This window comes from Salmo salar, chromosome 23, assembly GCF_965601325.2.
Source record: "Salmo salar chromosome 23, fSalSal1, whole genome shotgun sequence".
NCBI classification, from domain to species: domain Eukaryota; kingdom Metazoa; phylum Chordata; class Actinopteri; order Salmoniformes; family Salmonidae; genus Salmo; species Salmo salar.
This window is the reverse complement of record NC_138313.1, coordinates 15,263,285-15,280,108: the sequence shown is the minus strand read 5'-3', so window position 1 is coordinate 15,280,108 and position 16,824 is coordinate 15,263,285.

Sequence of the window (16,824 nt, the reverse complement as noted above, 5' to 3'; positions counted from 1 at the left end):
GTTGTGATTATGGTTCATTGTTTACCTAGCTAGCTAGCTACTTGTCTGAACAAAAGTCTCCACTATGCAAGTAACCATTTCTGGTGCGTTATACACCGAGTATACCAAACTTTAGGAACATGGGTGAGAACATATATTTAATCCATTTGAATTCAGGATGTAACACAACAAAATGTGGAATAACACAAGGGGTCTTAATACTTATTAGGAAAATAAGGAACTTGCTATCAAAATAACGCACACATGTACAAAGTTATTATTTGTAAGGAAAACAAGAAGGAAGGCAAAGTGAGCGCTAGCAAGAAAATGTTCCAATTCTTGCAAAACTGTGCAAACATATGCATACTTGAGCTGCGCAAACACTATTGAAGTGTGTTGGGCTCTCCTGAAGAGGGAAGTTTATCCGGCTCAGTAAAGCCAAAAACATAAATTGTCCGCAACGCTAAAATCGGCTACTTCTATGTGAATTAATGAGGAGGCGGAACATACCTTCATTCAACTGTTAGAAAATACAACTTGTTAGAAAATAATTTGAAATTGACAGGTTGAAACATAGCCTATAGATAATTAGCAGGCAGCGCGTGTTAACTGTCCTGTTGTGTAATAATCACATTTTGGAACAGTGAGTGCATTCTGACATCATGTGGATAAAACAACTCACGCTGGGGCGGCCGTTAGAGATATTTGGAACTCAAGTGTGAAAAGGTTAAAACACCCTGGAAGGAAGAACCTCAATCTCCAAGCAAAAGTCCTACTCCAGTCTCCTTTTCAGCTCATTTATCACCTATTTTACAAAAGGCACATCTCAATTGGTGGTCCATGTGTCCTCTTCTGTTCTTTATTGCTCCTCTATTGTTCTACAGCAAGGGGGAGGCTGATGACAGATGGCACCATCAGACCAACCAACTCCTTGGTTTACCCCTAAGTGTGTGTACATAACTGTATTAATAATATGTGGGATATTGTTTTTCAACAGGAACATTTCTAAAATAGCTGGAGTGTATATTTAAATACATACAGAGCAGCTTGTGGCACATACCTGGTAACTTCTCCTTGACACCCACAGCCGGCATCAGGTTCTGAACAGAGTGAAATGGAATGTGTCCCAAAATGGCACACTAGTGCCTTCAGAAAGTATTAATACACCTTGTCTTATTCCACATTTTGTTGTGTTACATCCTGAATTCAAATGGATTAAATATATGTTCTCACCCATAATGACAATACCACACAATACCCCATAATGACAAAATAAAAATGTTCACAAATGTATTCAAAATGAAATACTGTACAAAAATAACTAATTTACAAAAGTATTCACACCCCTGAGTCGATACATGTTAGAATCACCTTTGGCAGAGATTGCAGCCTTGATTCTTTCTGGTTAAGTTTCTAAGAGCTTTGCACACCTGGATTGTACAATGTTTGCATAAGACTCTTAAAAAAATTATTCAAGCTCTGTCAAGTTGGTTGTTGATCATTGCTAGACAGCCATTTTCAAGTCTTTCAATAGATTTTCAAGCTCATTTAAGTCAAAACTGGAACTAGGCCACTCAATGTCGTCTCCAGTATATATTTTGCCTGATGTTTAACCTAGTGGTCCCTGTTGCGTACGATCAAACCTGTGTGATTAGAACGCTTATTTAGAACCCTCATTTAGAACGGCCAGTTTCAAATGACGCAACAATCAGCATTTGAACTGGCCAGACTGTTTTTTTCAGAAACATTTTGCACAAACACACTCAAAAGCACTCCGCCATGCTTTCTGTCTCTCAAAAAAAACAAAGATAATAAAACCAGACAAGTTTGGGTTTGGTCTGTTTATAGTATGCATCCACCATCGTTCACATCCCACCATTCACTTCTGGAAGTTTTCAAAAAATTAGTGAACCCTTACTCACCTCATTTGGTTATAATGTCTTTGGTCCGACAGACGATTACGTGAAACCCAGAATGTATTGTATGTCAACAAACATGCATTGTATGTCACAAACATGACTCCACACATAGCTGGAATTAGCCTAGCTCATCAAAATCAGTACAACCTTCAAAATAGTATTTGATAGCAACACAGCCTGGATTTGAACCAGGGTGTCTGAAGTGACACCTCTAGCACTGAGATACTGTGCCTTAGACAGCTGTGCCACTTGGGAATAAAAAGGCCAGGGTAGCTTTAAAATACAACAAGCCAATACTTCTCTGATGCAGTTAGCATTGTTTTACAGAGCTAATAGAAGAATGTAGCTAGCTACATAAGCACAATTGAATATAACACTATAAAGGTTATGAAATGAGTAACATTACCTTGCGTGTCCACGGTTATAAGGAATATACACAAATATATTATGCTCTATACACACAGTGAGCTACAGTAGAAACAGTACAACACGAAATACAGAAACCATTATAACGTAATAAGGCACTTACTTTGATAGAAACGCAGTCTGGATTTGAACCTGTGTGTCTGTAGTGATACCTCTAGCACTGAGACGCAGCGCCTTAGACAGCTGTGCCACTTGGGAGTCATAAGGCCAGGGTAGCTTCAAAATACAACACATACTAATACTTCTCTGATGCAATTAGCATTGTTTTCCAGAGCTAATAGAAGAATGCACAAACAATTGGGAAGTGTTTGGGGAATTTTGTCCGGGTCAGAAATGTCCCAAAAATGTATTGGTCCACAAAAGTAAAAATGACTACTTTTATATAAATGAATGAGACGGAACACACCTCAATTCAAACTGTTCTTAGAAAATAAGAACTTGTTAGAAAATAATTTGAAATTGACAAGTTGAAAACAGCCTATAAATAAAAACAGACTGCGTGCCTTAGTTTGAGGGCAGCGCAGATTAAATGTATTGTTGCGTAACAATCACATTCTGGAATGGAGAGAACGTTCTAACATCACGTGCATAAAACAACTCACGCTGGGGCGACCGTTAGAGATATTTGGGACTCACACATGAAAAGGTTAAGTGTTTCTAAAATCAACTATGGGAAAATGTTTATGGTGGAAAAACAATTGGAGCCATTTCCCTATTTGACCATTAGGTTTTATGGGTATTATGCCACCTCCACTGTGGGGCTCTATAGGCTCCTAAAAACCAATGAGGAGATGGGAGTGAATCAATTGTTTAAAATAGAGTCCTATTTTATCGCCTGGCTACACAGACTCTCGTTGACGCGTGTGAGCAGTTTGGATAAATTATTGAATAACATGTATGTGTACATTTATTTTGCAACGCTCGCGGTCTGGTCAGCATGTGTGTGTGTGTGTGTGTGTCTGTGTTCCCGTTGGTCTTGCAAACTGTCTTTGTGTTATAATCAGGAGGCCTGACCCAGTTCTTTCTCTGTCGCTTTGCTCAAACGTCTTACTGATCCCATAATACAGCTGCTGCTACACATGCACATGCACACTCCACACGCACACTCCACACGCACACTCCACACGCACAGAGAAAGACAAGTTCCTTCTGAAACTTTCTTCTGAAGTTCAGGAGCAGAGAACAGAGAACAAACAGCCTCCAGTCAGACAGAAAGAGAGACATGTCCAATGAGAACGTCACCATTCCACTGCTAAACCATGGTAATGTAATACTTTAACACTTTAACACATATCCAGAGTTATCTTGTTGACTCTCACTGACTGTAACATTTAATCATTAACGAATAACCATTCTCTTTGTTTCTTTTGTTGACTAAAACAAACCGACAGAGTTCTCATGTTCTCAGGCAAGCTGAGAACATGGTAAGCTGAATTCTGATGTGACTGGTACCACTGGAGTCCCGCTGGATCTGTTTGGCTGAAAGATACCCATGGAAGAAGCTTTGATTGGTCTTGAAATATTTCTCTGTAGCTAGGTTTCCGTCCAATTGGCGACAAATTTTCATGCAAATATTCTAAAATCTGTTTTAAAGAAAATATGCACATTTTCACACCAGTGGTGTTTCTACAAAATGGACTTGCGGATAAAAGACAGTACGTAATGACGTAGTTCACAGAAAATGTACTTTTTCACACAAGTTTTCATGTACCGAATAATAATCTAAAGTTCAATGTGTTTCCATCACATTTTCAACTCTAGTTTTGTCACAAAAACTGTTGTGTTATATAGTAAATGTGCCCACTCTGATCTTGGCACATGTGCACTAGCCAACAGCTCGCAGATACTGTGTGGGGTGGCTACTTACATTATGAGATTGTTATGGATGAGAGATATTATTTGTATTTGTCAAACGGCAGCCAAGCATCAGTCTTCATGTCACCAGAATAAGACCTTTGATATTTATTGAAAAAGAGCAGCAAACTCATTACGTTAAACTTTCACCACCCTGTGAATTGCATCATAATGTATTTTATCTGTAGCCTAATAAACTGCATGCTTTCCCAAGTTGTACTAGGAGGACCACAACATATCATCGCCTGACTCCAAGTTAACTTTGATATGATGGGTATTATAACAATATTTCTGCATAAAGGCGTTTCCGCCGCCATTTCTCACCTAATATATTTTACAGACGCAAAAAGATCCCATCATGTCAAACCAACAAATTGTACATTTCATACTTCGGTCATCATACTTTGATCCAATTTCATTACCTTTAAATGGTCAATTACAATATTGAGCTGAGCTAGTCCTGGCTTGCAAGCTCTTGCCCTCTCAAGCAACTGTAGGTCTATCATTGGCTTAGGGAACCGCTCTACTGTGTCATGACAATACAATACAAGATGAACAGGAATTACATTTACTCTCACGGGTGGCCAAAAATAACTATTTGAAAGCCACACCCCTACTAAGCCACACCTCCAGTCTTCCGCTGTCACCCGGTGGGTCATAGCTCAATAACCCAGCATCAATTACCCAACTATGTGACCCAACAGCTAGATATTAATTTATATGGAATGGAAGAAGAAAACCATCACTGGAATAGAACTGGAATTTAGACTGTCTGAATTAGAATTTAATTTTAATTGGAAAATACAAATATCCTTGGAATTGGAATTTAGAAATTTGAAACTTGAATTTTATTATACTTGTATTAATTCCAGTCACTGGAGTTAATGCATTTGTCATTGAAGTTGAATGCAAACTTTGTTTTAAATAAAAAATTATAATTATATACATTACTGTATATACATTATTTTTTAAACGTTTTCCAATGAGGAGTTGACGTGTGTGAATATACAGTGCTTTCGGAAAGTATTCAGACCCCTTGACTTGTTCCACATTTTGTAGGTTACAGCCTTATCCTAAAATGGATTAAATTCCCCTCATCAATCTATAGGCAATACTCCATAAAGACAAAGTAAAAAAAGGTTTTTAGAAATGTGTGCTAATTTATATATTAGAAAACTGAAACATAAGTATTCTATATAAGTATTCAGACCCTTTATTGAGTACTTTGTTGAAGCACCTTTGGCAGCAATTTACAGCCACGAGTCTTCTTGGGTATGACGCTACGCACACCTAATATTTGGAGAATTTCTCCCGTTCTCTGCAGATCCTCTCAAGCTCAGTCAGGTTGGTTGGCGAGCCTCTGTACTTTGTTCCATACATCCTTCCCTCGATCCTGACTAGTCTCCCAGTCCCTGCCGCTGAAAAACATGCTTCACCTTAGGGATAGTGCCAGGTTTCCTCCAGACATGACGCTTGGCATTCAGGCCAAAGAGATCAATGTTGGTTTCATCAGACTAGAGAATCTTGTTTCTCATTGTCTGAGAGTCTTTAGGTGCCTTTTGGCAAACTCCAAGCGGGCTGTCATGTGCTTTTTACTGAGGAGTGGCTTCCGTCTGGCCACTCCACCATAAAGGCCTGATTGGTGGTGTGCTGCAGAGATGGTTGTCCTTCTGGAAGGTTATCCCATCAAGGCAGAGGAACTCTAGAGCTCTCTCGTAGTGACCATTGGGTTCTTGGTCACCTCCCTGACCAAGGCCCTTCTCCCTGATTGCTTAGTTTGGCCGGTCGGCAAGCTCTAGGAAGAGTCTGGGTGGATACAAACTCCTTCCATTGAAGAATGATGGAGGCCACTGTGTTCTTGGCGACCTTCAATGCTGCGGAAATGTTGGTACCCTTCCCCAGATCTGTGCCTCAACACAATCCTGTCTCAGAGCTCTACAGACAATTCATTTGACCTCATGGCTTGGTTTTTGCTCTGACATGCACTGTCAACTGCGGGACCTTATATAGACATATATGTGCCTTTCCAAATCATGTCCAATCAATTGAATCCACAGGTGGACTCCAATGAATTTGGAAACAGGATGCACCTGACCTCAATTTCATATCTCATAGCAAAGAGTCTGAATACTTACTTAAATAAGGTATTTCTGTTTTCGTTTTTTTATACATTTGCAAGCATTTCTCAAAACCTGTTTTTGCTTTGTCATAAAAAAAGGAAAAGGGTCGTTGTCCTGTTGGAAGGCGAAACTTCGCCCCAGTCTGAGGTCCTTAGTGGTCTGGAGCAAAAACAGAGATCCAGAGTTCCTCTGTGGAGATGGTAGAACCTTCCATAAGGACAACGATCTCTGCAGCACTCCACCAATCAGGCCTTTATGGTAGAGTGGCCAGATGAAAGCCACTCCTCAGTAAAAAGGCACATGACAGCCCGCTTGGAGTTTGCCAAAAGGCACCTAAAGGACTCTCAGACCATGAGGAACAAGATTACTTGGCCTGAATGCCAAGCGTGACATCTTGAGGAAACCTGGCACTATCCCAACGGTGAAGCATGGTGGTGGCAGCATCATGCTGTGCGGATGTTTTTCAGGGGCAGGGACTGGGAGACTGGGAGAACGGGATCGAGGGAAAGATGAATGAGGGACAGATGAACGAAGCAAAGTACAGAGAGATCCTTGATGAAAACCTGCTCCCGAGTGCTCAGGACCTCAGACTGCGGCGAAGGTTCTCTTTCCAACAGGACAACGACCCCAAGCAAAAAGCCAAGACAACACAGGAGTGGCTTCGGGACAAGTCTCTGAATGTCCTTGAGTGACCCAGCCAGAGCCCGGACTTGAACCCAATGGAACATCTCTGGAGAGAACTGAAAAAAGCTGTTTAGCAACGCTCCCTATTCAATCTGACAGAGCTTGAGATGATCTGCAGAGAATAATGGGAGAAACTCCCCAAATACAGGTGTGCCAAGCTTGTAGTGTCATACCCAAGAAGACTCAAGGATTTAATCAATGCCAAAGGTGCTTCAACAAAGTACTAAGGGTCCGAATACTTATGTAAATGTGATATTTTTTGGGTTTTTGCAATTAAAAGAATAACATTTTTTACCTTTTCATTATGGGGTATTGTGTGAAGAATGATAGGGGAAAAAATTATTTAATCCATTTTAGAATAAGGCTGTAACGTAACAACATTTTTAAAATGTCAAGAGGTCTGAATACTTTTCTAATGCACGGTTGCAAATATTAGCAAACATCTGTATACATCCCAGAGTGCCTGTTAATAAATGTTAGAATTTCTATCCATGACTGTATTTGCTAGTGACAGATATATGGTTGTTGCATTTATCTAGTGTCAATTCTGTAACTTTCATGAGTGACTATATTATCCTTAAATTGTAATCTGCATTTTTATTTTAGCTTCCCTCCTCAGGCCATGACAAGCAGACCAACAGAAGTCATTTCTAGTGACATTATGTTTGATTCCGGAGCTCAGAGGTATGTGTCGAAATCGCTAAGCAGCTAACTTCAAAGCAGTGTACCGATGGGTGTATCACTTTATCAATGACGTTCAAAGCTTTATTTGATCACATGTTTTCTCAAACTGTGTGTTGTAACATGCAAGAAGATCCTGATTTCACCATGGTTCCACTGCTTTCTTCGATTCCAAGCTGCTTTCAAATGCTGACCTATACTGATTAAATGTACTCTCACAGGTGGCCAAAAATAACTATCTAAAAGCCACACCCCAAATAAGTCACACCTCCTGAAAATAACCTATGAATTAACAAAAAAAAACAGCTGCTTGGTCAACACGGCATGAAAATGAATGAAAACCCAATTGATCGTTAAATTAACCCATGTTTGTTTGACTACCAGGGTTGTGAAGACGTGTCAAATTCATTCCGGAAAGCGCAGAGTGTCCACGGGATTTCGCTCTTCCATTGTACTTGATTGATGAATTAAGGTCACTGATGAGTAAGGAAATCCCATCACCTTGTTGTCTAGGTGGTAATTGAAAGCAAAAAGCAAAAACCAGCAGACACTAGGACTTCCATGGAATGAGTTTAACACCCCTGACCAAAAGTAGCATCTTCTTCGGGATTTGAATGGCATATCGCATCCAACTTTTAGGTGCATACACCGACACCTACTGTACTAGAGTGTGAGGCCAGTCACGGCATACCTACATTAACTTCTCTAGGGTAGGGGGCAGTATCTTGACATCCGGATGAAAGGCATGCCCGTAGTAAACTGCCTGCTACTCAGGCTCAGATGGTAGGATATGCATATTATTAGTAGATGTGGATAGAAAACACTCTGAAGTTTCTAAAACTGTTTGAATGATGTCTGTGAGTATAACAGAACTCATATGGCAGGCAGAAACCTGAGAAGAATCCAACCAGGAAGTGTGGAAATCTGAGGTTTGTAGTTTTTCAAGTGATTGCCTATACAGTATACAGTGACTTAGGGTTCCTTTTGCATTTCCTAAGGCTTCCACTAGATGTCAACAGTCTTTAGAACGTTGTTTCATGCTTCTACTGTGACTAGGGAGAGAATAAGAAGTCCTGGAGTCAGATGACTGAGAGAATGACATGAGTTCAGTGGCGCGCGCACAAGTGGGGGTTAGCTGTGTTTCTTTTCTTTTTTGAAGACAAAGGAGTCGTCCGGTTGGAATATTATGGAAGATTTATGTAAAAAAACATCCTAAAGATTAATGCTATACATCGTTTGACATATTTCTACGAATGTAAATATAACTTTTTTTTACTTTTCGTCATGACATTTTGCGTGCGCTTCCTGCATTTGGAGTAGTGGACTGAACACGGAACAAAAAGGAGGTATTTGGACATAAATTATGGACTTTATCGAACAAAACAAACATTTATTGTGGACCTGGGATTCCTGGGAGTGCATTCTGATGAAAATCAAAGGTAAGTGAATATTTATAATGCTATTTCTGATTTTAGTTGAGTCCTAAATGGCGGGTATCTGTATTGCTTGTTGTTGTCTGAGCGCTGTACTCAGATTATTGCAGTGTGCTTTCGCTGTAAAGTTTTGAAATCTGACACAGTGGTTGCATTAGGATAAGTGTATCTATAATTCTTTGAATAACAGTTTAATATTTTATCAACGTTTATGAGTATTTCTGTAAATTGATGTGCTCATTCACTGGACGTTTTGGGAGGCAAAACATTTCTGAACATTACGCGCCAATGTAAAATGGGGTTCTTGGATATAAATATGAACTTTATTGAGCAAAACATACATTATTGTGTAACATGAAGTCCTATGAGTGCCATCTGATGAAGATCAAAGGTTAGTGATTCATTTTAGCTGTATTTCTGGTTTTTGTGATGCCTCTCCTTGCTTGGAAAATGGCTGTGTGGTTTTTCTTGTCTCGGCGCTGTCCTAACATAATCTAATGTTATGCTTTCACCATAAAGCCTTTTTGAAATTGGACAATGTGGTTGGATTAATGAGAAGTGTATCTTTAAAATGGGATATAATAGTTGTATGTTTGAGAAATTTGAATTATGAGACTTTTGTTGTTTTGAATTTGCCGCCCTGCTATTTCACTGGCTGTTGAATAGTGTGTCCCGCCGGTGGAACGCTAGTTTCCCACATACCCCTTCCGGTAAAACAAAATTGGGAAAAAGGAAAATTACACTGCCAACTATTAACCCTCCCCAAAAAACTCACCACCCCATTCCACTATTAAACCTATCTAATCCTACTCCAGGCCAACGGGCTAGGAGGACAGAACACTACCACTCAACAGCTCCGACACATCTTCTGTGGTAAAACAAACACAAGTGCTTCTCTGCAGATGCCACCACAACCTCTATTTTCTGTGACTTAAGTTCCATTTCTGCAGTACAGTTGACAACCATGGCTATAAATGCTAAGAAACTACCCTTACTGAAGCACATATTATTCTCATCCCTCGGTATTGGTCTCCACGTACTCACAGGAATCCTCTCAGGACCCCTCACCCATCTTCCTCTACCCCTCTCTTCAGCATACAACATTTTCAATATTTGTAATGGCTGTTGAAGGGAGTAGACCAAGGCGCAGCGTGGTTAGTGCTCATATTGTATTTATTAAACTGAGAACACTATAAACAAAGAAACAAAAACGACAGCCCGCACTGGAGACATAGTGCGCAGAGCCGGCGCTGGATATCCTGGCCCGAGGAGACGCACTGGAGGTCTGGAGAGTAGGACTGGCCCAATCCTTCCTGGTTGGATCCTAACCCTAGCCCAGCAGATGCGGGGAGCTGGGATGTAACGTACTGGGCTGTGACCACGCACTGGAGACACTGTGCGCTCCACCGCATAACACGGTGTCTGACCAGTACAACGCACACCACGGTAAGCACGGGGAGCTGGCTCAGGTCTCCAACCTGACTCTGCCACACTCCCCATGTGCCCCCCCCAAAAAAAAAACATTTTGGGGCTGCCTTTCGGGCTTCCTTGCCAGCCGTGTTCCCTCATACCGTTGCCGTTGGTCCTTCCTTCCTGCTGCCTCCGCTCTCCTGGCTGCCTCCACCCGTTCCCATGGGAGGCGATCCCTTCCGGTCAGGATCTCTTCCCACGTGTAGGATCCCTTGCCGTCCAGGATGTCCTCCCATGTCCAGTCCTCTTTTCCACACTGCTTGGTCCGCTTGTGGTGGGTGGTTCTGTAATGGCTGTTGAAGGGAGTAGACCAAGGTGCAGCGTGGTTAGTGCTCATCTTGTATTTATGAAACTGAGAACACTATGAACAAAGAAACAAAAACAACAGCCCACAGTTCTGTCAGGTTAGAAAACTAAACAGAAATTAACCACCCACAAACGCAATGAAAAAAAACCTACATAAATATGGTCTCTAATCAGAGGCAACGAGATTCAGCTGCCTCCAATTAGAGACCAACCCCAAACAAATCCAACATAGAAATAGATACCCTAGAATAAACATAGAAATAGAAGAACATAGAACATAACCCCAAAACACACAGAAAAACACCCCCTGCCACGCCCTGACCAAACTACAATAACAAATAATCCCTTTTACTGGTCAGGACGTGACAATACTACTCTGACTCTGACAACCGCCCTTCTCTCACCAGACACTTCCGATCTCCAAAAACGTGGATTCAGTGAGCAGTGTCGCAGTAAAATCATCTCAAGCTAATTTGGTGATACACAAAGCAACTCAAACAACCTTGAAACTGCATCAATGATATATACATTTTCAACATTGTAGAAAAATAGTGAAGACATCAAAACTATTAAATAACACATATGGAATCATGTAGTAACTAAAATAAGTGTTAAACTAATCAAAATATATTTATATTTGAGATTCTTCATAGTAGCCATCCTTTGCACCCTCTGGCATTCTCTCATGCAGCTTCATGAGGTAGTCGCCTGGAATGCATTTCAATTAACAGGTGTGCCTTGTTAAAATTGTATTTGTGGAATTTCTTTCCTTCTTAATGCGTTTGAGCCAATCAGTTGTGTTGTGACAAGGTTTTTATTTTATATTATTAGCGATAGCCCCCTTTTTTTCAATGTTCGCCTAAATGATATACCCAAATCTAACTGCCTGTAGCTCAGGCCCTGATGCAAAGATATGCATATTCTTGGTACTATTTGAAAGGCAACACTTTGCAGTTTGTGGAAATGTGAATTGATTGTAGTAGAATATAAAACAATAGATCTGGTAGAAGAAAATACAAAGAAAAAAAACAACTGTTTTTTTTCTACTGCCATCTTTGAAATACAACAGAAAGGTCCCAGTTCCAGCCATCACTTTTGATGGTGTCCACAAGATGGCAGCAGTGTATGTGCAAAGTTTCAGACGGATAACTTGAAGTATGAGCGAACTACATGACAGTGTGAAGTCACCCAGGTACATTTGGGCAAATCGTGAAAGAGACATTTGCATTCATATTACATTTGTCTGCAAGAATATCGTCAAATCTGTATACTTGGACTTTGATTTAGCTTTTCCAGTAAAAGAAGCCATATTATAAGTTCAAAATTTGCAAAACAACCAGTTTTCATAACTTCCCAACTTTTCCAAAAGGAAAAGGCACGCAGTCGTACAAGGTTAGTAGTTACATTTTACGACAGATACAGGGTTGGCTATCATTAGCTATCTAGCTAACTTTGTTTGACCCGGATTGGTGCTTATTTGACAAAGTTAGAGTTGTTCAAGTGAAGACCGCCCGCTTCATCGGCCTGCCATGAAGGCGTCGCTCTCTGACCAAATATAGTGTTCTATAGGATATACTACACCCCAAATGTTATAGTGAAGTCTGGTTGCGTTCTAGGATCTCTGAGGAATACATACGAATGTGATTTGACTGGTTGAAACAAGGTTTAGGGTTAGATTTTCACAGATTACTTTCTTTGCAATTGAACGACTGGAAATACAAAATTGATTGTGCACGCTGTATAGACCTTTTTAGGATATGAAAAAGGATTTTATCTAACAAAACGACACGTTATCTCTGGGACCCTTTGGATGATACATCAGAGCAAGATTTCAGAATGTAAGTACACATTTCACCTTCAGATGTGAATTTATCAAACCTATAGCGGTGAAAAGGTGTTTTGTTGTTAGGAGCTCTCCTCAAACAATAGCATGGCTTTTTTTCCAGGTAATAGCTACTCTAAATTGGACAGTGCAGTTATATTAACAAGAATTTAAGCTTTAAGACAATATTAGACACTTATATGTACCGACATTTGTTGTTTCTCTAAAATCTGTGATCTTGACACAAGGCGCTGCATGATTTACAACTGTCCCGCCTATCCCCTAGGCAAGTCAGTTAAGAACAAATTCTTATTTACAATGACGGCCTACACCAGCCAAACCCTAACCCAGACGACGCTGGGCCAATTGTGTGCCGCCCTATGGGACTCCCTATCACAGCCGGTTGTGATACAGCCTGGAATACAAAACCAGGGTCTGTAGTTACGGATCTAGCATGGAGATGCAGTGCCTTAGTCCGCTGCACCACTTGGGGTGGTATACAGAAAATAGCCCTATTTGGTAAAAGTCAATATTATGGCAACAACAGCTCAAATATCAAAGAGAAATGACAGTCCATCATTACTTTAAGACATGAAGGTCAGTCAATATGGAACATTTCAAGAACTTTCAAACATTCTTCAAGTCCAGTCATAAAAACCATCAAGCGCTATGATGAAACTGGCTCTCATGAGGACCAGAGGATAAGTTCATTAGAGTTACCAGCCTCAGAAATTGCAGCTCAAATAAATGCTTCACAGAGTTCAAGTAACATACACATCTCAACATCAACTGTTTAGAGGTGACTGCATGAATCGGGCCTTCATGGTCGAATTTCTGCAAAGCAACCACTACTAATGGACACCAATAAGAATAGACTTGCTTGGGCCAAGAAACACGAGCAGTGGACACTAGACCGGTGGAAATCAGTCTTTTGGTCTGATAAATCCAAATTTGAAGATTTTTGGTTCCAACTGCCGTGTCTTTGTGAGACGCAGAGTAGGTGAACGGATGATCTCTGCATGTGTGGTTCCCACCGTGAAGCATGGAGGAGGAGGTGTGATGTGGTGTGGGGGTACTTTGCTGGGGACACTGTCAATGATTTATTTAGAATTCAAGGCACACTTAATCAGCATGGCTACCACAGCATTCTGCAGCAATATGCCATCCCATCTGGTTTGCACTTAGTGGGAATATCATCTGTTTTTCAACAGGACAATGACTCAACACACTTCCATGCTGTGGAAGTAGCCCTGTAAGGGCTATTTGACAAAGAAGGAGAGTGATGGAGTGTTGCATCAGATGACCTGGCCTCCACAGTCACCCAACCTCAACCCAATTGCGATGGTTTGGGATTATTTGAACTGCAGAGTCAAGGAAAAGTATCCAACAAGTGCTCAGCATATGTGGGAACTCCTTCAAGACTGTTGGAAAAGCATTCCAGGTGAAGCTGGTTGAGAGAATGCCAAGAGTATGCAAAGCTGTCATCAAGGCAAATGGGGGCTACTTTGAAGAATCTGTTTAACACTTTTTTGTGTGCTACATGATTTCATATGTCTTATTTCATAGTTTTGATGTCTTCACTATTATTCTACAATGTAGAAAATAGTCAAAATAAAGAAAAACCCTTGAATGAGTAGGTGTGTCCAAACTTTTGACTGGTACTGTATATTTCTTCTGTTTAGAAGGTCTTATATGATGGAGTTCACACCAGCACTGCCGGATGTTTTGATTTGAAAACTGCGTTGGCGTTTTGAAAGGGGAAACATTTAAGTATCTTTGCCAAAGATGAATAGGATAAATGTTTAATTATATTTGCTGACATCCTACATTTTTTGCACCAGTAGTTTAGTGATCTCGCTACATAAACCACGGCCCTTTGCAAACACGCTTTCTCCAACGTTGATTGCAATGTGATACTTATTTAAATTAGGTAAGAGAATATCATGTTACTATTGGTGTTAAAACAAGAGTTAAGGTGATGTCACCCTATCCCCTTAATAATCTTGCCTCCTGAATCCAAGTGTTTAACCTGTTATGGCTAGGGGGCAGTATTTTCACGGCTGGATAAAAAACGTACCCGATTTAATCTGGTTACTACTCCTGCCCAGTAACTAGAATATGCATATAATTATTGGCTTTGGATAGAAAACACTCCAAAGTTTCTAAAACTGTTTGAATGGTGTCTGTGAGTATAACAGAACTCAAATGGCAGGTCAAAGCCTGAGAGATTCCTTTACAGGAAGTGGCCTGTCTGACCATTTCTTGAACTTCTTTGCCATCTCTATCTTTTACAAAGGATCTCTGCTCTAACGTGACACTTCCTACGTCTTTCATGGGCGCTCAGAGACCGGGAAAAACCTGAATGTCGTCATCCCAGCCCCAGGCTGAAACACATTATCGCCTTTCTCAAGTGGCCGATTAAGGGACTGTGGGCTTAGGCGCGAGCACTGGCCGCCCCCGTCTTTGTGATTTTTCCTCTGTTTGCCGAAAAGGAGATTCCCGGTCGGAATATTATTGCTTTTTTTACGAGATAAATTGCATAAAAATTGATTTTAAACAGCGGTTGACATGCTTCGAAGTACGGTAATGGAATATTTAGAATTTTTTTGTCACGAATTGCGCCATGCGCACGACCCTGATTTACCATTTCGGATAGTGTCTGGGACGCACGAACAAAACGCCGCTATTCGGATATAACGATGGATTATTTTGGACCAAACCAACATTTGTTATTGAAGTAGCAGTCCTGGGAGTGCATTCTGACGAAGACAACAACAGGTAATCAAACTTTTATAATAGTAAATCTGATTTTGGTGAAGGCTAACCTTGCCGGGTGTCTAAATAGCTAGCCCGTGATGGCTGGGCTATGTACTTAGAATATTGCAAAATGTGCTTTCACCAAAAAGCTATTTTAAAATCGGACATATCGAGTGCATAGAGGAGTTCTGTATCTATAATTCTTAAAATAATTTTTATGCTTTTTGTGAACGTTTATCGTGAGTAATTTAGTAAATTGTTAGCAAATTCCCCGGAAGTTTGCGGGGGGTATGCTAGTTCTGAACGTCACATGCTAATGTAAAAAGCTGTTTTTTGATATAAATATGAACTTGATTGAACAAAACATGCATGTATTGTATAACATAATGTCCTAGGTGTGTCATCTGATGAAGATCATCAAAGGTTAGTGCTGCATTTAGCTGTCTTCTGGGTTTTTGTGACATTATATGCTAGCTTGAAAAATGGGTGTCTGATTATTTCTGGCTGGGTACTCTGCTGACATAATCTAATGTTTTGCTTTCGCTGTAAAGCCTTTTTGAAATTGGACAGTGTGGTTAGATAAAGGAGAGTCTTGTCTTTAAAATGCTGTGAAATAGTCATATGTTTGAAAAATTGAAGTGTTTGTATTTTTGAGGAATTTGTAATTCGCGCCACGCCTATCATTGGATATTGGAGCAGGTGTTCCGCAGGTTAATCAAAATGTTTATCCTAAACTTACTTAGGCTTGCCATAACAAAGGGGTTGAATACTTATTGACTCAAGACATTTAAGCTTTTCATTTTTTATTAATTTGTGAAAAACCCAATTCGACTTTGAATTCATGGGGTTTTGTGTGTACACCAGTGACCAAAAAAATCTACATTTAATCCATTTTAAATTCAGGATGTAACACACCAACATTTGGAAAAAGTAAAATGGTGTGTATACTTTCTGGAGGCACTGTATATCCATTTTGGTTATGCCATGGTAATTCCCCAGGAATTACAGGTAATGGTGATGGTAATTAGAGAAGCACTAGCTATTCTGATGAGTTAATGTTATGGAATGTATTGGTAATGTGCATACAATGTCAGGGTCTGATGTGTTAGTGTATGTATGAGAGGAGGAGAGAGAAAGTGATTGAGTGGGAATTTGTTGAGTATGTGTGTGTTTGTGCCTGCACATGTATATTGTGTGTGTGTGTGTGTGTGTGTGTGTGTGTGTGTGTGTGTGTGTGAGCGCATGTACAGTACCATGCACACTCGCGTAATGTGTATGTGGGAGGTAGGTGGGTGGCGGGAGCGGGGGTGAATTGCATGCCGGTCTATATGGTAATGAGTTATAATTGCAGCGTGCGTTCTGCTTGATTGTCT